This window comes from Lissotriton helveticus, chromosome 3_1 (genome assembly GCF_964261635.1).
Source record: "Lissotriton helveticus chromosome 3_1, aLisHel1.1, whole genome shotgun sequence".
Classification (NCBI taxonomy): Eukaryota; Metazoa; Chordata; class Amphibia; order Caudata; family Salamandridae; genus Lissotriton; species Lissotriton helveticus.
In genome coordinates, this window is record NC_136061.1 from 1,078,360,900 (window position 1) to 1,078,375,656 (window position 14,757).

Below are 14,757 nucleotides of genomic sequence, written 5' to 3' on the forward strand. Positions count from 1 at the left end.
GGGGATCCAGAAATTAGCCAAAATACAGCAAAATTGTGTTTGTTTTAAAAAAAATTGGAAACAAGTTCAGCAGAAGGGAGCATGTGTTTTTTCTCCAGCAAATGGTATAAAAAAAGGGTTGAAATCACCATATTCCCACCATTCAAAGACATACTTTTATCAGAAAGGAAGAATTTTTTACACAGTTTTGGTATTTTACTGAGACATAACCTACTTTTTCTATTTTTTGTGACTTCTTTTTTGCACATTATCTTACATGTGGATGGTGGAAATGCATCGAAAATCAATAGGTAATAACAGTTGCTCTACATTTCTGTGTTCCCCTATGTCTCCTGATAAAAATGGTACCTCACTTGTGTGGGTAGGCCTAGTGCGAACAATGAGAAACAGCCCAAAACGCAACATGGACACTCCTCATTTTTAGAGTGAAAACGGTCCCTTTTTTTGCAAAGTGCCTAGCTGTAGATTTTGAAACCTAGATCTGCCGGAACCTAGGGAAAACTAGCAAACCTATACATTTTGAAAACTGGGCACCTGGGGAATCCAGGATGGGGTGACTTGTGTGGCTCTCACCAGGTTCTGTTACCCGGAATCCCTTGCAAACCTTAAACCTTATTTTTTTTTAAACACATTTTCCTCACGTTTCTGTGATGTAAAGTTCTAGAATCTACATGGATCCACAAACTTCCACCCACCCAACATTTCCCAGAGTATTCTGATAAAAATGGTACCCCACTTGTTTGGAAAGGCTTAGTGCCGGCGACAGGAAACAACCCAAAACACACATTGGACACACCACATTTTTACAGTGAAAACAGACCCTTTTTTTTCAAAGTGTCTAGCTGTAGATTTTGAACTCTATCTCTGCCAGTACCTCAGGGAGAGCAGAAAGACTGGCTGTGGCTAGATTAAATGGGAGGAGCCAAGGGCCCACTCCCTCTCCCTGGTGGCTAGTGGGTGGATCGCTGCTTGGGGAATGGACTCCTAGGGCAATCCCCAAGCAGGGAAGGGTACCATTGGAAAGCGGAGATTCTCCCCTTTCCATCGATACCTCTCTCATGTGTTTTTGGTGCTCGGGGGCTGAGATAGCCCCACGAGCTCCGACACTGTGAAGTTTCAGGTTTGGTTTCAGTGTAATGACATCAGCGTGCCATGGGAGGTTGGGGAAGCTCTTCTCCACCTCCCAAGGCAAAAAAAAAGAAAATCCCTCTGCTGAGGGATTTTGTGCAAATGTGCTTGTTACGGAATGGCTTCGTCATGAGCACACTTGCACCTGTGCTCACGACGGAACCATTCCGTCATGAGCACAGAAGGGGTTAATAAATAACGGTGTGAATTGGGCAAATCATATAAAAGATTAGGCATTATTTCCAAATTAGTCTGTACAGGTGTGTGCAAGCTAACTGAGATCATGGATAAATCAAGTGCTTCCCTTTCATCACAGAACAGTCCCACGAATGCCTCCTGTACCCAGATGAGAACCGCTTTCACAGTACTCTCAGGAGTTTCAAAATGAGAGGGTCTACCTAGTTTGAGGAAGCACTTCCCAACATATAAAATTCATGGTTGGGTAAAGCCTGATCTAGCCCTAAGTATTTTTTAGGAACATCCAATTAACCTCCAACTCAGGATTGAGCCAAATGGACAGCCATAAAATAAGGGGTCTCAAGCAGATCTTATCACACAGAAAGCCCTGTCCCAGCTCCTCATGGATAATAAATGTAGAAGAGCTGTTGGGAAGTGCCCAAAGCCTTTTGAAAAACATATTCTTAACACACTGCAAAATGGTAATATTAGCATAGCCCCAGATATTGCAACCATATGATACTATGGGCACATATTTTGCTTTGTAAATCTCAGGCATGGCCCCCAATTACTTATGTCCTAGTTTAGTGGCAAAATCAAAAACTGTGGCAATACTTCTTGCATAAACATGCCTCCTATTCTTAATATATGGTGACCAGGTGATAGGAGACTAAAACAAGATGCCAAGGTATGGGAAGGTTTTAACCTTAGAAAGTGTGCTGCCCTATATAAGGGTTATGCTTTTGGTGTTACCATGGACAATTGTCATTGTGTGTGATTTAATACAATTAATGCTTTAATCAAGTGTGTCCATATAATTACTACAAAATCCAATACAACTTGGAGCCACTGGGTTGTCCCAGATATTAAAACCATAGTTTCTGCATATAAAAGGCCTTGAACCAGCTCGCCATCTAACGTAGGCAAATCTTGACCCCATGCAATTAAGACCTGCTCCAGCTTGTTAACGTGAATGAGGAAAAAAAAGGAGAGCCATAATACAACCCTCCCTTACCAAGTGAATTACTTAGTGCATATTAAAGTTAGAAATATTAATATCATTTATAATATAAACATATTTATATCGTAATAATAAAATAAAATGGAAACATTCAATTCTATACTTTAAAAAATGAAAAAATAATGAAACGATTGGTAAAAATAAATTGCATTCAAATAATAGCAATAGCACATACAAATAATTAACAGGTATATCTAAAAAATGAGATATTTATATGAAAAATACAACACAAAAAATGTGCCCATTCTCTCTACTCCAAGCAGTTAGAGTAGCTGCAACTCATCCAGGTATTGTTGCCCCTGGAGTGATTCGGGGAATCTCTATTTAGTTACAAACCTATTGAAATCTGTGGCTGAACCAATCTAATATTTCTGCCACCCCTCACTCCGTACATAAAACTATATTTTACAACCCTTTACTTTTTTGGGTACTTCAATATGGGTATTTATCCTTGGCAAAATACTTTTACATTTCATGGCTTATTCAATATACCTTATGTTGCAGCCAATCAGCTTCTCCAGTTCGTACAGCAAATTCACCAGCTATTAGCAATTTTGGCCCGGTCAATACAATTAGAAAATCATGATATTTAATTGTGCAAGAAGTAATTTGTGAGACACCTCAAAATAAAAGTGTCAGTTTTTCAACGTATAACCATAAGGGGTCCTTAAGTAAACATAATATTGTGTTTGTATATTTTACTAAAAAGTATACATAAAAGGTTAGCAAATATCTGATTTATTTTGGTTTCTCAAGTTTTAGCAACTATATTGTCCTACCAAGAACTGTATGTGAACTCAGTCATTACCTAAATGCGTTCAAATAAATCTAGGCTCAGTTAAAAAAAATGGGCGGTCATGGTTTGGCACCGGAGAAGATGGCCGCGTGGTAGAAGAGCTCCACGGCTGCCCTACTGTCCTCTGTAAAATCCTGGCATAATCTGCCCAACTCCAGTATCAGGGACCACCGGGGTGTCCACTCCAGCAGCGACCTGCGACCAGGGCCAGTGGGGAGCAGAGATCGGTGCTCTCTGTGGCACGTACCAGATTGAAGTTTGATCCTATCGCATCTGCAAGAAGGTACGGACCACCCTCTTCGGCCGCTGGCTGTGGGGTACCACCACGGAAATCTGTGGCCCGGCCTGTGCGTGTTTCCCCCGATGTTGTGGTGGGTGGAGAGATTAGTGGTGCACCACTTCCGGAGGGCTGCTGACATTGGGATTCTGGCTTTTATTCTCACAAATCTGTATTTACCAGAAGATTTCGACTTCTATTTTTTTTATATGCAACTTTTCTGAACTTTACTTAGATTTAAACTGTACAATTCCTCATTCGGTTAGTAAGTGTGACTTTATTAAAGCAATGTTTATTGTGCAGTAGTTGTTAATTTTGTTTAGCTTTTAAGAGAATGTAAAGTTTTCCATTTATGTAAGGCAAATTATTGTAGATGGCAGTGTCCTGACAATGTAAATAATCAGTTGTATACAAGTGATGTGAGTTTGACTATCAGAATACAACCTCACTGAGGGGACACACGAGCATGTGATTCAAGATGGCCATCCACCGGTGATCTCCGGAGTGCCAGTAGGAATGAAGAATTATTTAGGTTGGTTTCTGGGGCCAGTAATTCATAATACTCATTAGATCCTACTCCCATGTCTTGAAGTATATTCTGTGGGGTTTCTACAGCAAAGCTCCTTGTCTGTGTCCTCAGAGACGTGCCTAGAATCTCACCCTGGCTCAGCTTACTTTCTCTCCAGAGTTCCTATCAAGAAAGGCAGAATTCCACAAGGAAAGGGCATAGCTTTGGATGGTCCACTGCTGCTCTTGTGAATTTTCACCAGCTTAACATTGTATCTCCACCACCTCGGACGTCTAAAATTGTTGACTCTTCTGAACTTTCAATTAATACAATATTGGAGGAATTGCAAGCTGTTAGATCTAACACTGACAATGTTGTTAATGAAATAAAAAATATTCATAAAGACTTGACTGATTCTCCATGAAGTCTCCAGATAACATAATTAATGACAATAACACAAGAATTGACCAACTAATTCCACTTGCTACAAACATTTCTCATATGAGTAATTTTGGATATGGATAATCAAAATAGGCATTATAACTTGCAGATTTTCAATTTGCCTGAAGACATGGAGGGCAATGATTGCAGGTGCTAATGCCTAATCGATATAGTGTATCATATTCCATCTCATTGCAAACCTTAGCAAGTCAAATGACAACAAGTAATTTTCAAAGCTCTTTGGCATCATCATCTTGCTCCGATAGTCAAAGCAGCATGAGAGATCCCCTCACTTATTGTCTTTATTCACCAAGATTTTGCTAAGGAAACAGTTGCCATCCAAAAATTCTTTACAGCTGTGCGACTAAGACTAAGAATCTCTGGTTTTAAATATGGGCTTTTTGATCCTTTCACCATGCACAGTAGGAAAGATGACATTACTAAATCATTTCACTGACCAGATGATCTTCAAGCATTTCTGGATTCTTGCTCACACTTTCAGTGGATACACAAGACCCATCAACCTGATGCCACTTAGACATTGTAGGGATCTCTGCTTCTGATTTAGTTATTGGCCGTGGCCACACGATATAATGATTATTATGGGCTCTACCACCAAGCTAATCTTCTGAATGCACATGTGTGTCTCAACCTTATTATATATGTTCTCTGCTTAGCTAGAATTGTATAGGTTTTCCTTTTTCTTTTCTTTTCTTTCGAGCTACTTCATAGGTCTTCATTTCTCCCTTTCTTCCTTTCTTAACATTCTTTCCTGTTCGTCTTTTAAATTCATACCTTAAGTTATGGATAATGCTCACAATATTAAAATTGTTTCTCTAAATGTTAAAGGATTGCAAAATCCTGTTAAGCTTTCAAAAATTACAGATTACTTATTTAGGCATAAAGCAGAAATATGATTATTACAAAAAAACACATAATTAATGATAAGATTTTAGAATCTTTGCAAAGGAAATGGATAGGTCAAATGATTTCTTCCCTGCAATATGTAAGAAAAATGGAGTGCAAATCTTATTTTTAAAGAAACTTCAACTTTATATTTTAGATAAACTTTCACATTCAAGAGGCAAATTCCTATTTCTTAAAGTGAAACCTGGTACCGCAGTATTACATTTGATTAACGTATACAGACCAACTTTGATGATATGCCGTTTTGGAGTCACATCACCTCTACAATTATTCAACTTGGAAATGTGACTCTTATTGTTAGTGGAGACTTTATTTTGATATGAGATCCCCTTTTCGATAGGATTTATACCTCCAAAAGCTTTTTACTCGCTTAAAACTCTATTTAAAGATACAAAGCTTGTTGACGCTTTGAGAGTACATTTCCCAGCACATAAAAATGTTACCTTTTTCTCCTTATTTATTGGCCTCCAGAGACATTTGATAAAATCCATACCTCAACTTTGATTGGAAATATCAAAGTTTATGATCATGCAATCATTTCACTGTGTTTGAAGATAAACATATCTTCTCATACTCACCCTCGATGGTGCATGAATGTTGATGTTATTCTCCAAGAGGTTATTCTCTGCTATCCAAGGTTATTTTTATCTCAACTCTGAAGGTGTTACATCCCCTATATACAGTGGCATATTTTTAAGGCATATATGCGAGGGGAAACAATCTCTATAATGGCCCATGAAAATACATCATTTAATAAAAAACTTTTTAATTTGGAAAAACAAGTTGCTAAATTTGAAAGGATATTTATCTCTTCCACCAATATTACTTCAAAACTACCCTTCAAAAACGTAGATACAAATATAATTCCTTCATAACTAAAAAAGCTGGAGCAACACTTTCAAACCAAAAAGGTACATTTTCTTTTAATACTAATAGCTCTGGGAATTTTTCTAGTGGATTATCTTCACATTAAAAAACAAAACAAATTCATGCTATTTATAAAGATGATAGTACAATTGCTTCATCTACTCCTGAGTTAATCGATGAATTCCTTAAATGTTATTCTTCACTATATAATAAACCTAACCTCCTTGACTCTCAATTGAGAGATGCTTTTTAGGACTCAGCTAAACTTCCAACATAAAATGTCCAAACTAGATATGCTCTTAACTGAGGAAGAAATTTGAACAGTAATCAATTCACTCAAGTCCAAAAAATCTCCAGAAACAGATGGCATTCCTACAGAATTTTATAGAGCTTTCTCTAATGTCCTTACTCCCCATTTACTCCATTTAGTTACTGATTTTAGTAAATCAGATATGGTTTGGGGATCTTTATCTGAAGCCTTAATAATACCATTACCTAAACGAGATAAAGCCCAAACTAAAGTCTCTAATGATCGCTCTGGGGCAGCCCTGCTAAGTGATGCAAAAAAGGATGGGCATGCAAGGGTGTCAGTTGTTATCTCCCATATCATGAAAGAATTGTGGAGGCTTCTTCACTGCACACTGTTCCAATTGCGATCCGCCAATATATGTGACTAAAAAATGGTGGGGCAGCATAAATCTGGCATAATGTTCCACTAGCCTTTTTGGTTATGTTTGCAAAGAAGGAGGTTCTGCAGGAAATAATTAAACTGTTCTATGGTGGCAGCAGCACACTCAGTCTGGGAAGTAGAGTTCATCCTCAAACTCAGGTGGTTCATCCAGGTATTGGTCAGCTAACACACTTGATTCCAACCAGTCCTGTCCCTAAATGCCCCAGATGTGCAGTACCTCTTGCCAACGACTTACATATTTTTTATGAATGCCCAACACTTACAAGGTTCTGGGCTGAGGTGGGTGACAATCTACTGGACATATTTAACACCAACATTGAGATAAATATGCAATTGGTTTTCTTTGGAGATGATGGGTGCCTCAGCCAGAACCTTTCGCAGAAAGATAGGGGTTTACTATTGAATTTGATATTGTTGGCAAGAAGGGAAGTGTGTAAGAGGTGGAAGGACCCCCTACCCCCGCAAAGGGAGGATTGGCTTAAAGCTGCATTTTCCATGGCACGACTGGAGTATGATGGAGTGGAGGATAAGATCTCGAACATGTGGCATCCCCTTGTGAGCTGGGGTAAGAACTTAAGATTACTGTAACATCATTGGTCCTATGATTACACCATGGTCCCTAACAAAACAATGGGACTGGTCGGACGACCCAAGCGAGTGCGGTAAGCCGTAGGGGCGACAGATAACGAAGGCGGCTTCATAAGACCCACAGAGGCTTGTAAGGTGAGATGAGGACAAAAAAAAAAAAAGGATAGGTAGTAGGTACACAACTGTATCTTTGATGGAGGCCACACATTGGAATTTGGTATTGGCACTTTTATAAAACAACGATCTTCGACAGATTTGTCGAGCATAGTACAAAATGTATCCGAATCCCGGTCTGACCCCTCTGAAAGTTCAGGTATGGGTACGGGTGATGTGCTACATACAAATAAACCAGATGCAAATGCAGGTTCGCTGGTCGATATTCTATTGGCCATGAAGGAAGAAATCACGGGTAGGTTTAAGGTATCTGAAATTAATCAAGCCGAGATGGCCAACAGATTTACAGTCTCTGAGGCTAACCAAGCAGCAATTAAAGCTTCATGTGAAGAACTGACTAAGAGAGTAGATGAAGTTACTCTCAGGACTGAGGTAATGGAGTTGGAGCTTCCTAAGATCAAGGAGTCGGTAAGAACTACCGAGGCGGAGGTTACTAAGCTGTCTGCACAGAATAAAGAGCTTAAGGAAGACATTGAACGCTTGGAAAATTATTCGCGTCGGAACAATTTGAGAATCTTGAATGTGCCAGAGTCCTTGGAGGGGGGGGGGCATCAAGGGGTTTGTCATAGCTCTACTGAAGGGGACAGTTTTAAAAGATATGCCAGAGGTGGACCTGCTGCATGACATACAGAGAGTTCACCGTGACCCCTTCAAGAGAAATCTTACAAAGCAGAAACCCAGAAAAATTCTGGTTAATTTTTTGACATACTCCATAAAAGAACAGATTCTCTCCACTGCATTAAAAGTAGGCTCCATACACTTCAACAGTTCCAATCCCTTTACTTTTTATATAAGATCGGACATTTCTCATATTACTGCAGCAAGGCAGTGGGAGTTAGGGAAAAGACTGGAGGTGTTAAATGGTTTAGGAGCCAAGGCACAGTTGAAGTTTCCGGCACTGCTGAGAGTAATGTGGAACAACCACATGCACCTGATTAGGTCAGGGGAGGAAGCTGACGCTCTTATAGTCAAGATTAGAGACAGCAAAGAGGGGCAGGGAGCGAAATAGACTAAGGTGGATTAAGTGGGTCTTTAACTAGAATAATGTGCAACTAGTAGGAATTCTTTTTTTTTTAAAACAATAATAATAACTGTGATCATACGGTTGCTCCATGGAGGGGGGAGATGGCTGAATAGGCCTTCGCCTATTAGTAGGGAGGGTTCCTCATGGGTAGAGAGGGCACGGGGTTTGGGGAGGGGGGGTTGGGTAGGAGGGAGGGCACGCGGTGGGGGAGCAGTGGGAAAAAAGAAGAAAAAAATCATCCTCATCTAAACCTTTTATGTAACTATGATAAGTCTTGCCTCACAAAAGGGTCGACAATGACAGGTAGGAAAAGAGAAGGATGGCAGGGGTGACTTCAAGGATTAATGGGGCAATATTTATCTCGTGGAACGTCAATGGCTTAAGATGCCCTCGGAGGCAGAGGCTTATTCTTAAACATTTAGAATTGTCAACAGCACAAATATGTCTGCTACAGGAGACACATTTGAGCTATGAAGAAAGCATCGCAATTTTCTCGAATGTTACTTGGGTAAAGAGCTTTGGTGCTTCAAAACAAACAGCCCAAAACAGAGGGGTTGCCATTTTAATTAAAAAAGGGACGCCATGCGATATAAAAAAAGCACAGTCAGATTCATCTGGTAGATGGTTGACTGCCACATTAGCATTTGAAAATCGTGATATAGTCTGTGCCTCTTTTTACGGTCCAAATTCAGATGATCCAGATTATATCTACAAATTACAATCGATATTGATGCTGGAGTCACCACCATATGTGATAGGGGGGGATTTTAATGTTCTGATCGACCCCCTCAAAGATAGGTCCAATTTAAGTCATTATAAAGGGGCAGCAAAAGTACGAAGGGCATTAGTTAATATGATCCACGACATGGACCTAGTTGATCTATGGAGGGAAATAAAGGGAAACGAGAAGGGTTTTACCTTTTTTAGTAAAAAGTACCGTCATTCCTCCAGGATTGACTATATTTTTTTAGACAGAGGTTCATTAGCCAACATAAGGGAGATTTTAGTTCTTCCGAGTCATCTGTCTGACCATGCACCTCTACATATTGTATATCAGATTGAGGAGGTACAGCGGCGGTCATTAAGGTGGACCCTTAATAGGACCAAGCTACAGGACCCTGATGTGATTGCCGCAGTAAAGGATTCGACCTTGGAGTTTTTTATGTTGAACTCCGACTCAACAACACCCGATGTAGTTTGGGACGCCTATAAAGCCTGGCTCAGGGGGAAACTCCATGGAATCATCTGTTATAAGAACAAGATTGAAGCAGGGGTATTAAAGGGCATTGTAGAGAGGATAGGTGGCTTGGAGAGAGAAAGAGATGGAGCTGGCAATGGGGACCAGGAGCGACTTACTCAAATTTTGGGGAAGTTGGAAGAGGCAAGATCAGAATATAGAGGGAGACTAGAAGCCAAATGTAGAGCGCAGTGGGACGCAAGTAAGATGCAAAATTATGAATATGGAGAAAAGGCTGGGGCTTTATTAGCATGGAAAGTCAGAACTGACCGAGCTAGGAATGACATAAAAGAACTTAAAATAAACGCCGGCGGGGAAATTTCAAATAAGACCCAAGATATAGAGACCTGTCTTCTCTCTATGTTCTCAGAACTGTACAGGGAAGACCTGGTCCCCCCACCATGTTTGATTCAGTCATTTCTCAGTAACAAGCAACTTCCAGCTCTTTCTAGCTCAGATAAATAAATCTAAGGATAAAAAAGCTGCAGGATCAGACGCGCTCCCGAATGAAATTTATAAACATCTCAAAGAGGAGCTACTAGAACCCATGGAAGATACCTTTAATTCAATCTATGGGTTGGATGGAAAGGTCCCTAAACTTGGAAGGAGGCAATAATAGTTCTGATATTGAAACCAGGCAAGGATCCAAAAAAGGCAGACTCTTATCGCCCAATCTCCCTGCTAAATGCCGATTATAAGATCTTTATGGGCATATTAGCGGGGAGATTGGCCAAACTGATACCCGGGTTAATACACCCAGATCAGAAGGGGTTCGTCGCAGGTAGACATATCCAGGAACAAATACAGCTTCTTATAGGTAACATCGACCTGGCTATCCAGAGGATAGAACCCTTGGCCGTTGTCGCGGTCGACGCGGCCAAGGCATTTGACAGAGTTTGCTGGGCATATTTATGGGAGGTTCTGAAGGTTATGGGTTTTGGCCCTATTTTTATACAGACTTTGCAGAATTGCTATCAGGGTGCCTCTGCCCGAATATTTTTGAATGGGTTCCTCACAGCGAGTTTTAATTTTCAGAGAGGAACTAGGCAGGGGTGTCCGATTTCACCTCTTTTGTTTAATTTATATGTGGAACCGCTGGCCCAGATGCTTAGATTGGATGAGTCAATTTATCCTTTCAGATCAGGACAATACGGATCAAAAATAGCTCTGTATGCCGACGACTTGGTGCTGTATACGAGTGACCCGGATACAGCTATCACAAGGGTGGAAGAGTGTATGAATGAGTTTGGATTACTTTCTGGGTTCCTTGTTAATAGAACCAAGACGGAGGTGATGTGTTGGAATCTGGAGTGGTCAGGTACCGAAAGTGAAGAGATGAGATACCTGGGGATTTATGTAGTGAAGGAAATTGAAAAGATCCCCGAGTTAAATCTAAAGAGGGTGGTAAAAGAAATCGACAGTCTATTCAGTAGATGGAGAAATCTCCCACTGACCATATACGGGAAAACCAACTTAGTAAAGATGGTCATCCTTCCTAAACTGTCATACCTCTTTTCCTCAATTCCACTGACATTCTCGAGTAAAAGTCTGATTAAGGTACAGAGTAAGATCAACAGTTTTATTTGGGGCAACAAGGGAGTTCGACTGGCGTGGAAAAAACTCAGACGCAGATTAAGAAAAGGGGGGTTACCGCTCCCAGATGTAAGGCTATACGCAGCAGCGTTTCAGTTTAAAAGCATACGGATGCTATTAGTAAAGCCAGGAGAATCAGCCTGGGGGAGGTTGTTAGGCGAAATGGTGCGGGTAGAAGGGGGAGGAGATGGAGAAGCTTTTCTGTATAAATTTGGATCACCTAGGTTCTTCAAGAGGGTTCGTTTGAAGGTTTTAAGGACATCTCTGGAGATTTGGTGCAGGCTCAGGCTTAGCTGGGGCATTGGTTACTACTCTGATAATGCCCCTGTATGGGATGCCCCAGGAACCCCGGATTGTTTGCAGGATGGTTTGGCACTACCGATAAAGAGGGCAGGTGTCAAAATTTGGTGTGAACTGTTGGACTCTGGGGGGATATATCCCTGGGATTACCTTAGGGCCAGGATTGGCACAGGGCTCTCAAGATTCAAGTACATACAGTTAACATCATGGTATGAGGCAGAAAACAGGAGATCAGTGGAAACAGGGGGATCGAAGACTTGCTGCAAGGGATACGCCCATTGAATAAGGAAATCTCTATGTGGTACAACAGTTTGTTAGAGGCTGAAGACCATGAGACACCTGCCCCTGTTGCAGTGTGGACCGGAACCCCACTTGAGCCACCAGCAGACCTTTTATATGAATCGTCACTGAAGAACTTGTACAGATCTGTTAAACCTGCCTGTCTAAAAAAAAAAAATTTCTTTGTTATTAATAGACTTTATTACACCCCGGCAAAAATTGCAAAGTTCGCTCCTTATCCTGTCTCTAATGATCGCTCTATCTCACTCATAAGCAAGACTATAAAGATTTTGCAAAGTTTTGGTACATGACTGTCCAACATTTTATCATCACTCATACATATAGATCAAATATGTTTCTTGAAAAAGAGATTCTCAGCCAATAAAAAACAACTTTTGTTTCTTGTGATAGAAGCAATCCCAACATACACTTCACCTTCCGAACTTCACGTGCTAGATTCTGAGAAAGCTTTTGACAAGTTCACTGACAATCCCCCTTTCATACAATATCACTCTTTAAATTTTTTATCTGAATTTATTGAAATGGCATTAGCTTTTTATTGTTCCCCTTCCGCTCGTTTTTTTTATTAATGGTACAATTTTCTGATTCTTTTATCTATATCGAGGTACCTGACAAGGTTGCCAATTATCACCCCTTATTTTTTGTTAGCTATTGAGCTCTTACTATCTAATATCTGAAACTCCAATGAAATCACTGGAATCAATATTACAAACATCCCACTCAACATATTTGCTAATGCAGATTATGTTTTATTTAGTAATCCTGCCACTTTTATACCTTCCGTACACAAATTTATACACTACTACTCCTATGTTTCTGGATATACCTTGAACACTAACAAAACTGAAGTTTTCCCCTATCGGTTCCCTGCACTCCAGATATGTTGAAAAATGCTGATAATATTTGGCAAAAAGAGAGTTTAAAATACTTAGGAATTCAGTTTTTGCACTCTATTAAACAATCAATTACATTAAAATGAGATTCTGTGATTGCCAAGATCACAATTAACATTTGTATTTGGTCTCCATTATGCCTCTCCCGGTGGGGTAAACTTTCAGCTATTAAAATGGTACTAGCTCCTCTCCTTTGTTATACCTTTTCAATGCTCCCATTACAAGTACCTCTCACATGCTATAAAATTAGATAGTATTATTTCCAATTTTTTTTGGCATCTTAAACTACCACAACTTTGATATGCCAAACCTATGCTCTCCAAATTCAATGGAGGATTTAGTTAATCAGATCCTTTAAACTGCCACAAAGCATTTATTTTAAGACAAGGTTCTTAGTAGTTTTCATTCATTAATGTTATTCATTCACGTAAATGGCTTCAAGTGGAATAACAGTTGGTTTCCTTATTTCCTTTATCAACTTTATTATCATGGCTAACTCTAATAAACTTCTTAAATCATCTGCCATTATTTCATCTACCAACTAAAAATACGATCCTAATTCTTCATATTCATCACGTCTCAGATTCTATCAAACTATCTCTAAGACACAATCCTAAAATGAAATGTAATCAAACTATCAAATTTTGGAATTCATGGATACATGCTGGCATATTTGTTACCTTGAAGATATCTATGATAAGGGTGTTATATTGCCATTTTCTGAATTACAAACTAAGGGCCTCTTTACGACCGCCATCGAAGCGGGACTGAGACCTCCTGAAAAGTAGCTGGCGGTCCCACCTGCCATATATTGATAAGACCGCGATGTTGGTGGTCGGAAACTGACTTTTTCTACTGTGGCTTGTGTTGTAGCCCAGAAAAAGGCTGCAGCAAAAGCTGCAGTAGCAAAAGGCATGTTTTCCAATCCATCCATGCACCATGTGCCAAGCACCATATGTTGCCTGGCACACAGTGCATGGATGTTTGGGGGGCACTACTTGGGGCCCCAAAGTCCCTTTCAGTCTGCCTTTATATGGCGGTGGGACCACCATGGAAATGTTGAGGGAAGGGACATTGCAATCCCTATGACGGTGTCTGCACAGGCATTGCATCTGTTGTAGGGATTATAGTCTGACCGCCACCCCATCAGCCTCCTTAAGCCTGTAGGAGTTTTTCACCCCGACCACTGCTCTCTGGCCGCCAGAATTGTAATCCAGCAGTCGGACCGCTATCCTGAATGTCAGGCAGACCGCCACCAACAGCCTGTTGGTGGTGGTCTGCCCGACATTGTAATGAGATCCAAAATTCTTACTACCTTATACTGGAGCCCATACGTATCATATTCTATGCAATGCTATACCCATTTTTTTTCCCATTTTGTTACCCCAACATACTACCCCTGATTCAGAGATTTGTATTATGGCCTTTCCTGCTTCTCTTCTTACAGTCTCAAAATGTTACAGGCAATTAAACACTACCCATGAACCTAACTTGAATTGTCTTACTAGGTACTGGAATGCAGAACTCTCTATAGAATTATCCCTAGGTGAATGTAAGCAAATTTGTCTAGCACATATAATGGAGTGGTTTCCTGTGTCTTATCACAAACAACTGCATTTATTCTGTTAATTGTTTATGGACTAGATGTAAATTAAACAAGGCTTAGTGTATAGACTACCCTCTTTGTTGGCATTGCAAGCAACATTAATGGGCTCTAAAACATGTTCTATTTGAATGTATAATAATATTACAGTTTTGAAAAAAAATTTGGTATATTGTACTCAAAATTCTTCCCATCACTGATACACTTACTTA